Source organism: Triticum urartu, chromosome 1A, assembly GCF_056163025.1.
Source record: "Triticum urartu cultivar PI428250 chromosome 1A, HENAU_Tu73, whole genome shotgun sequence".
Taxonomy (NCBI): Eukaryota; Viridiplantae; Streptophyta; class Magnoliopsida; order Poales; family Poaceae; genus Triticum; species Triticum urartu.
The window spans coordinates 229551597-229561447 of record NC_141873.1 but is presented as its reverse complement, the minus strand read 5'-3'; positions in this window follow the sequence as shown (position 1 = coordinate 229561447).

Below are 9851 nucleotides of genomic sequence, written 5' to 3'. Positions count from 1 at the left end.
ATTACAAGTATTAAGATAAAATTTAATACATGTTTTGTAAGCCAGCTTTTCTTTTCATTTACTGGGATCATCAATACATTGCGTGCATGCAATAAAACTGTAGTAAAATACATTGTTGGTCATTGAACTCATTGTGTAAGTTCATGTTGGTCACTGTACTCAACAATACGGTCACTATATACGTGATGAGGTGATTATACGGTCATTGCGAGATTGTATAGCTCCGTATCCATTCATTTTGACCGGTCAAAGAATCCACTTGGCACCGCCCTAGATCACTTTCTCTCTCTCATGCGGGGCGTACCTGCCATCGGGTGGAAGAAAGAAGTTGAACAAAAATAAAATTATGCTCAATTGCGGGCATCGAACCCGGGACCTCAGGTTTGATGGTTGAGCAGGCTAACTAGCTACGATTAATGAGAGGAAAATCACCATTTATACATTTCTGCTTCCGTGTGACAAGCATACCGTATTTTTTATTTTTACTTTTTGTGTGAAAGTTATTGGGATTTAAATCGTAATCATGTCATGTGGCTTTGGTAGTAAAGTCTTTTGGGATTTAAAGCAGTGTTGATAGTACAGAAATAATGCAGCCTTAGTCAACTTACCTCTCTTCACGTAGTATGTTGAGTCCCACCAGTCAAAGAGTGAAACAAACAAATTAATAAAAAAAATAAAAGCGCCAGCGGTGTATCTTCTCTCACACATCTTGATACTGCTCGTGAATACTGTTCAATTGATCCCTCTGTTCGCTCACATACTATTTTAAGTGAATCCTTATTATAACATGCACACAATACGCATGCAAGCACTCGCACACTAGCACGCAACGGGCAGACACACAGTAGTTAGCACAATGCACGAACACACCGGCGACGAAGTTGAGGCCGCAGGGTCGTACTTCAGCATCTGCACGGCAATCGTGCGCACAAGGCGAGTAGAGCGACCTAGTGTGGGTGTCATCATAATCATCATTGATGGCCATGTCATCTCACGCAGATGGAATTCGTATGCGTTGCGCCACAAGCAGCGAGAGCTCGGACTTGGCGTAGTGGTAGAGCAACGGGTCGACAACCTCGAGTGGCAGGGTCAACAACGGGCGGCGGACAACAGGCGAGGTATTACACGAACTTGGTGGCAATAGAGGCCAGCATGCGACTTGAGTCCATGCTAGTGCGTGTGCATGCACTACAAGCTGCACGCTGCATGCGTGTGCCGCTGCTAAAGGTATAAACGCCACTAGTTAATCACAACTGGAGGTTGTTATAGCTGGTTAGCCTGTTTGCCCATAAAGCATGAGAGAGAGAGAGAAAACTGATCCGACAAGGCGCTAGGAGGATTCTTTGACTGATTAAAATGGTTGGATACGGAGTTATACGATCTTGCAGTGACCATATAATCACCTCATCACGTATATAGTAACCGTATTGATCGTATTCTTGAGTACAGTGATCAAAGTGAACTTATACTTTGATCACTTATACGATAAGTACAGTGCACTTTACTCATAAAACTGAGTGAAGAAAGTAGCTGAGTGTCATTATAACTGCATGCATGCAAGTATTAAACAAGTTGCCAGTACGAGAAAACATCATTCATTTTTGCCTCGAGTACTGTTGGTGACCTTGTATAGATGTAAAATATATATTTCATAGTGGCCTTGTATAAGTAAATGGAGGAAGTATGTCCTCTAGTACTGAACAGCTGATTTAATCATGTACTCGCAACTGTATTCACATGTGCTACTAATGATACTACAAATATTTAGATATTTGTGAGATACTAATAATGGGGCAATGTTTCCAGCAAAATTTAAATAAGAACCACAAATATTGTATTTTCACATAATCAAACATCGTCCATCGTCCAAATTAACACCCTGTTCTTTCACTGTGTGCAAATTCAGGTGGCCGACGTACATTCCAGAACCGGAATACCTCCAACTCCGATCATCTATCCTACGCATATAGTTTCAGTAGGGATCAAACCACCCATCACGCACGATCTGGCATGCACATATGCACGAGATGATCAACCGGCAACTAAATAAAGATTCCTTGAAGCTAGGCTGGTGATGTAGGGTAGAACCCTATAGGCCGATCTTTCACAAAAGGAGCGCATCCCGCGAAGAACACGAGGAACACGAGGGGGAATACGAGGGAAATCATGAGGGGAAACACGAGAGAATCACTCAACCAACAAGAAATAGTCACATATGTGCTAGATCCTCGAGTACAAAGGGGAAGATACACGATCCAAAGTCAACAACGGACGATACACGGTAACCGGTTTTCTCCTTGAGGAGGTCTTGAATCCACGGGGGGGGGGGGGGGGGGGGGGGGGTCTTCCCTTAGAAAGGGGGCTTGAATCCAAAGGGATCTTCTCCGAAGAGGCCGCAGTCTCTCGCACGGAGGAGATCCGATATGGATGAGCGTAGCTCTATCTCTCAAATGAGCTAAACCAACGCTAACCCTAGAAAGTAGGTGGAGGAGGTCTATTTATAGTCTAAGCCACGAAGGGGTAAGTGAGGGGGCGGAAAGGGTACATGGGCCTCGACCCGAAACGTTGCACGCAGGCAAGGCCCGGATGATCCGGATGGGGGTCCGGATGATCCAGCCATCGTCCGGATGATCCAGATGGGGGTCCGGATGATCCGGCCATCGTCCGGATGATCCGGGAGGGGGCCCGGATGATCCGGCTTCACATGAGGCCTTCGGGTGTCTTCTGTTGCGAGTTATCCGGATGATCCGGAGGGGGACCCGGATGATCCGGCTGAGCCCGGATGATCCGGACGGAGGTCCGGACGTCCGGCCTGACTCCAGCAGCCGCTCCATCTTCTTCTTCTCCTTTCTTCCGTCTTCTCTTCCACGCTTCCCTCGCGGATGGTGTAGACATACAATTGCGTTCACACTCCTCCTCGACATCCGTGACGTTTCGACAATACATATGCATGCACACGGAAGGAGTGTCAAGTAGTATACCATCCTCGAGAGGGTCAAGTGAGCACGTGTAAAGGAGATGATTCACCTTTGTGTGTGTGAAGTAGATGTCGCACGTGTCACTTGCCAAATGGACTTTTGACATGGTGATATCCGTAGGATGCTCCGCATCATCCCCTCCCCCTTGGGAAAGATCCGACCTCGGATCGAAATCCAAATCACCATGGGAAAGAGATGGCGTCACCGTGTAGAATTGGTCGATCACCAAGTTCTCGTCATCTTGAAGCTCGAAATGGGCACTCTCCAAGGTCGCACCGTCTAGGCATTCCTTCAAAAGGAGCAAGGACAACAAACACTTGGAAAAACAAATGTGGTTAGCGTGAGTGCAAAACCAAGCATTCAAGCGGTGATTCACCCAACAAGTGTCGTCATCATGCAAAGCATATGGTGTGACAAAGGATTGTGACATAGCATGTAAGTATATGAATTGAGCACAAGCAAAGATATCATGTGGAGAAGCATGTAAATATGAGGTAGAGATGCGAATATGTTTGACAAGAGAATAGGCATCCACCTCAAGTTCATAGCAAGCATGCATAAAGCGCTCAACAAACGGTCTATGGTAAGCATAGGAAGCATTCACAACACCAAATAAAATGAAGTGTCTAAACACATGAGTCAAGTGCAAGACAATCCAAGCATAACGTGCATAGGGTGTAGTGAAGATAGTATGGCACTCAACACAATAGAAAGAGCAATTGTTCATCATGTGTGAGGCAATCAAGTTAATCACGTAGCAATCAATGGGACATGGTATATGTGAAGAAGTGACATTGTTGCAACCAAACATATGATAGGAGCAAGTAATCCAAGAATTGGATTCAACCCACAAGGCATATATATCATGATGCATGGAACAATGAAAATGACAAGTCGAAGTAAGATCTCTAACATGTGTGCAATCAAGTGGTCCAAGATGAACAATAAGTCTCATGGTGCAAGCAACACAAGTAGTATGATCCATAATATCCATGATCATGGTTTGGGGGTTCTCAAAAGAGAAGGATATCACCTTGAAAGCATGTCCTTGTGTGTTCTTCACAATGCCGAAACGCAAGCAAAAGCGGTGTAGAAGCGAGTCGGTCGCAAGTGGTTCGCTCTCAAGAGCTCGAATGGTCAACTCATGTGAGGTGGAAGTCGACACAAAGTCCAAGTATCCTACACATGCACACAATAAAACAAAGAACGTATGCGCATGGTAGAGAAACACATCACCCATCATGATGGTTCTCTTCTCTTGCACATAACCGTTAGAAGCACAAGTGCATGGATAATATGATGCAACAATGGCAATATTCATGGCACTAGGTATATTGTGCAAAGAGGTAAGACAAACATGCTTCATAAGGAATATGTCAAAATCTCCGAATATATGTGAGAATGCTATGGGGGCAAACTCATTATCAAGACTAAAGGCATTGTTGCACTCAATACATGTCAAATCATCTAGCATGAGGGAGGCAACATATGGAGAGATATGACAAGAAGCAATAACAATCATGTGCAAAGAATGTAGATGGTTGTCATCAACCGCATGAAATAAGCAAGTATGAATCATTTGTGATGCAACAAAGCAAGCAATCATAGGAATCAAGTCGTGCAAGCTAGTAGTGCGAAGATGCAACATACTAGAGGAAATCATGGCAATCATGTCATGTGAGCAAATAAGAGGCATAGACAAACATATGACATGTCGCAAGCACGAACACAAAGCAAGATCATAGTATCATCATAGGCATGGGTCACAAAGCAAAGATGGCAATAACAAGTGATATCTCCACCAAGCTTGCAAATACACATACAAGTACTAGAATCAATCATCATGTGTAATGCAAAGCATGGGTCACAAATGCATGTCAAAGGCATAGGAATGGAGCATATCATGCAAAGTGAACATGACAAGATGGGCATAGAATATGTAATGGACAATAACCCATAACCATGTGAGAGCTATGTAGAAGAAATGCGCGAAGACTTCGCGTGAAGAGAGCGGTGGGAAGGACAATCCATGGTATCCCAAGGCATCGTTGCTCTCTAGAGCTCGTTTTGTTAACTCATGGTATTGTGAGGTTGACAAGTAAGCATGGGTACCTACACAACAAATACACAAGCGAAAGAAATTGTGTGTGTGGTAAATGCACACATCATCCATCATGATGTGTATGTGCACGTGAGAGTTAGCATAAGATAAGCATCGCTCAAAGAAATTTGATGCATGGTATAGGAACATGTCATCCATCATGAAAGAATAGTTGTTATGTATAACACGATGGGGATGCAAATTGAGCATACAATTATATGGCACATCAATAGCATGTTTATTCATGGGAAGCATATGGTGCACACAAGTATTGGGATCATGCAATGGGTGGGAGTGATCACAATCTCCTAAAATATATGAGGAAACTATGGGGGTATCCTCATGTGCAATATTTGAAACATCATATGGAGAAAATGGGCAACACCAAAACAATGCATATCCGAAGCAAGATGGTTATGGCATAACATATGAGATAAATGATGCAAAGGTAGCATGTCAATATCATCACAAGAGAAACAAATGCCAATAACCATAGGCTTGTCATCTATGCCATAAGTGCAACTTGGGTTAATCTTAATGGCATATGCATAGTCACTATGAAGAGATTGCAAATATGACATGTGGTCGATCTCATGCATAGCATATGACAAGTCAAGCGGATTGGCAAACATGATGTGACCGAGAGAATTAGCACAAGAAATCCTATGTAACATGGCATCACCACTAATAGACTCCACATGGCAATCATCATACTCATCATAAATGGGTAAATCATCGCATGGGGAAGTCACACTAGCATGAAGCATGGAAATAGGTTGATCAACATCATGCAAGCAATCAATGTCATGATAGTCCACTAGTGGGACAAGAGCATGACCTTCACCTATGTTACCTTTGTCATTCCACTCACGTGGTGTAGGTGAGGTGGGTAAGACCGAATGGTGGTCAAGATCATCATTGTGATGGAACCATGTGGGGGGTGCATCATATTCCACCATGGCCATCGTCTTGTCCAAAGGTAGGACGAAGTCGTCGAGAATCGACGCATCATCATATAAGGGACCTAGCACCAAATGAGAAGACACAATAGAGGTAGAGGTCAAGTCGTTAGTGTTAAAAGTGGCCTCACATGACCTATCAACTATCTCACTCTCTCTATGTGGTGGTTCGCTCACTCCCTCAAAATAGGTGCACTCAAACTCACATATGGTGGAATCACTCATCTCACTCAAGTGGTGGGGGTTGTGGCTCTCCTCACATGTGAATTGTGGCAACACATATATGGGGCTAGTGGTGAAGTCACTCTCAATATGGTGGCACAAGTCACTCAAGTCATCATACGTCGCCGTGGTCGATGGGAAAATCCCATGCTCAACCATCTCGTTGTTGTCGCCGTGGATGAAGGCCGAAGATGGCACATCATCACTCTCGCCTCCTAAGATGGAAGCATCATCCTTGCTCGTCACCATGTCGCTCGCCTCCAAAGCTTGGTCCTTGATGGTGTCCGTAGTCGTAGTCGTCGCCGCACCATCTTGAAAAAGAGTCGAAGTAGACTCGGCATCGTCAATGCCACAAAGAGGGATGGCGGTGAAGTCAAACTTGGGAGCATCGTCTTGGAGCTCGTCAGGCTTGGACATCATGGTGGTACTAGCCTCATGCTCATTCTCATGGAGCTTGGTCGTCGCGAAGTGAGCTTGGGGTGGAGAACCTTTGGCCTTCATGAGTTCTTGTTCCGCCGAGAGCACCAATGTAGTTGTCGTCGAGGGACTTGTAGTTCTCGAGGAAGATCATCTTGGAGATGTCGTTGTTCAATCCCATCATGAAGTGGAACTTCATCAAAATGGGGTCATCCACGCCGGCTCGTCGCAAGGCAATCTTCATCTCCTTGAAGTACGCGTCGATGGACTTGGATCCTTGGGTGGTGTTCTCCAATTGGCGTAGAAGTTGTTCCGTGTAGGTTGGAGGCACACACTCGCGCCGCAAAGCTCTCTTAGTCTTGGGCCAACTCATGTCGTAGGTCTCCGAAGGTGCGTGAAGCCACCATGTGGACGCGTAGTCGTGGAAGTTCCTTGTGGCGCACTTCACTTGATCTTGGGGAGGAACTTGATGTAGCTTGAGGTAGTCATCCATTAGGCGCTCCCACTCGAGATACTCCTCGGGTTCTTGAGTCCCATAGAAAGGAATCTTGTGGTCGGTGTCGAGGTCGTAGTAGCTCATGGAAGTCGCGGACTTGAGCTTGGGGAGCTTCTCTTGAGGTGCTTGTGGGCGAAGATGCCGTATGTCCGTACGCGAAGATGCCCTGAAGTCGCTTGGCGAAGATGCCAAGGGGGATAGTGAAGTCGTTGAGCGGTTGTTGGTGTTGAGCTCTTGACCTTCATGTCCTTGTTGGTGATGGTGTCGATGCCGATGTGATCTTGCCGGAGATGGTAGCTCGGAGGCATGTGCTCTTGAGCGTCTTCTCGAAGATGAGGAAGACCGCTTGTAGGACTTGATGAGGGCCTTGATCTCCTCCATTTGAGCTTGCATCTTGGCATCGGTGGAGTTGTTCGCGGCATCGAACTCGTCGTTGTTGTTGTAGACCGAAGATGAAATGCCTTGCCTATCCATCACTCCAAGAGAAAAATGTGAGTGGTAGAAAGAGAAGAACGAATACCAAATGTACCTTGACCGAAGTTGAAAGTGGATCAATGATCACTCCAATGTGGACAAGGAAATAGCACAATTGGTACCAATTCTTGTCGGTTTCTCACACGTACACAAATAAGGCTTATGGTGGAGCTCGGTGAGGATAGTGGCACAAAAAATTGATGTAAAATGTTAGCAAGAGTCAATAATGTTGAAAAAGATTCACAAATTCGCAAGTGTAACAAGTAGACCAATAGCAATGAATGGCACACGGAAACGCACACACGGATAGATAAATGGGGTCGTGCAACCAAGGATGAGCATAAAATGTGGAATCCACGAAAAACACTCATGTTGCACAACTCAAGAGAGACGCTAGCACGATTGCTCAATAGGCGGATACAACACTTGTGCACAACCTATAAGATGCAAAATGTATCAACTTTCTATCCCAAGTATGCTATATATGTATGATGTTTCGATGGTATGATCCAAGATGATCGGATATGACAATCTTATGTGCAATGTGGGATGATGCTATGGCACTTGCTTACAAGCTCTTTGTTCACTCTTTTTCTTTGCTTAAAAGCTTTATTCTTTTTTTGTAATGCCACAATGCGAAATGCACAAACCAAGATAGCAATTGGGTATATACGGGAACAATCTTGTGGCACAAGGGATGATATGATACCAAAATGATATGGCATGTATGCAATGGGAGGTGTAGATCACTAATGTGCACAAGTAACGTTGCCGGCAATACTCAAATGACTAGTCTCGATAGGCAAGTGACGCAAAATGGGCTAGCAGTTAAAAATGCAATTGCAAGGGGAATATACAATGGTGTCGTCGAGGTTACCGTATGTGGCGATGATGAGAGGCGGTGTTGTCGATGTTGACCCGTTCCTAATTAGCCGAAACACCTTAGGAAACGGAAAAACCACAACTCAAAATCTCAAGGACAAAAGTCAAATGGTGGTAGCGAAAAGCGGTGGTGTTGCACTAGGAAATGCGGAAGTGGAGGTTATGGTGGTGGACTATACACGGTGTCGGAGTTGAAAGCACGGTCGCTAAGTAGCCGAAACACCTTAGGAGACACGACTCACAACACAAACAAAATTGGGTTAAGTTGAGGTGGCGGGAGTGTATGGTGGGCAAGGTTATGCGGAAGTGGTGGTGGTCGATGAAGAAGCAACCGTCCCTAAGTAGCCGAAACACCTTAGAAGACTCAAGTCACAACTCAAACAACAACATATACAATGGGGATCGAAATGGGTTAGGTTGCGGAAGTCGGTGGTGGTGTAGCAGATGATATGGTGGAGGGCCTAGGCAAACATGCCAAATTTCAGAAAATTTGATGTAGTCAAATGATGGTGGTGTTATTTTTGTGAGAAGGGGAATGTCAAGAGCTTTAAAACGAGCTAAAGAACGTCAAAAATGGACTCCGGATAAATTAGATATGGCCAAAACAAAAATTCAGCCGAGTCAATGTCAGGGTTACCCGGACATCCGGGAGTAGGTCTGGATGATCCGGGTTCGTCAACCGGATTTCTGTCGTCTGGGGCGTCCGGACATCCGGGAGATGGTCCAGCTGATCTGGGTGGATCCGGATGATCCGGGAGCACTTCCGGATGATCCAGGCAGGTCAAATTGCTCGGGATTTTCTCTCGGGAACGAATTTTTGGGCGGAAATGGGGGATTTTCGGGGGAAAACTGAGGAGATTTCGTGGATGAAAGGTGGGGAAACTTGGGGAGATGATAGATCCACTCGAAACCAAGCAAATCCATGGATCAAAATCAACAAAACATTATCAAACCAACAAATCACAAAAAAAATTAGGGCTATTTTTGGTGGGGATTTTCGAATTTAAGACGAAATCAAGCAAAAGAAGGCTAGAAAACGGTGTGGGAGGCTCCGAAATCGTGATCAACCTTGCTCATGATACCAAGATGATGTAGGGTAGAACCCTATAGGCCGATCTTTCACGAAAAGAGCGGATCCCGCGAAGAACACGAGGAACGCGAGGGGGAAATCACGAGGGGAAACACGAGAGAATCACTCAACCAACAAGAAATAGTCACACATGTGCTAGATCCTCGAGTACAAAGGGGAAGATACACGATCCAAAGTCAACAACGGACGATACACGGTAACCGGTCTTCTCCGTGAGGAGGTCTTGAATCCA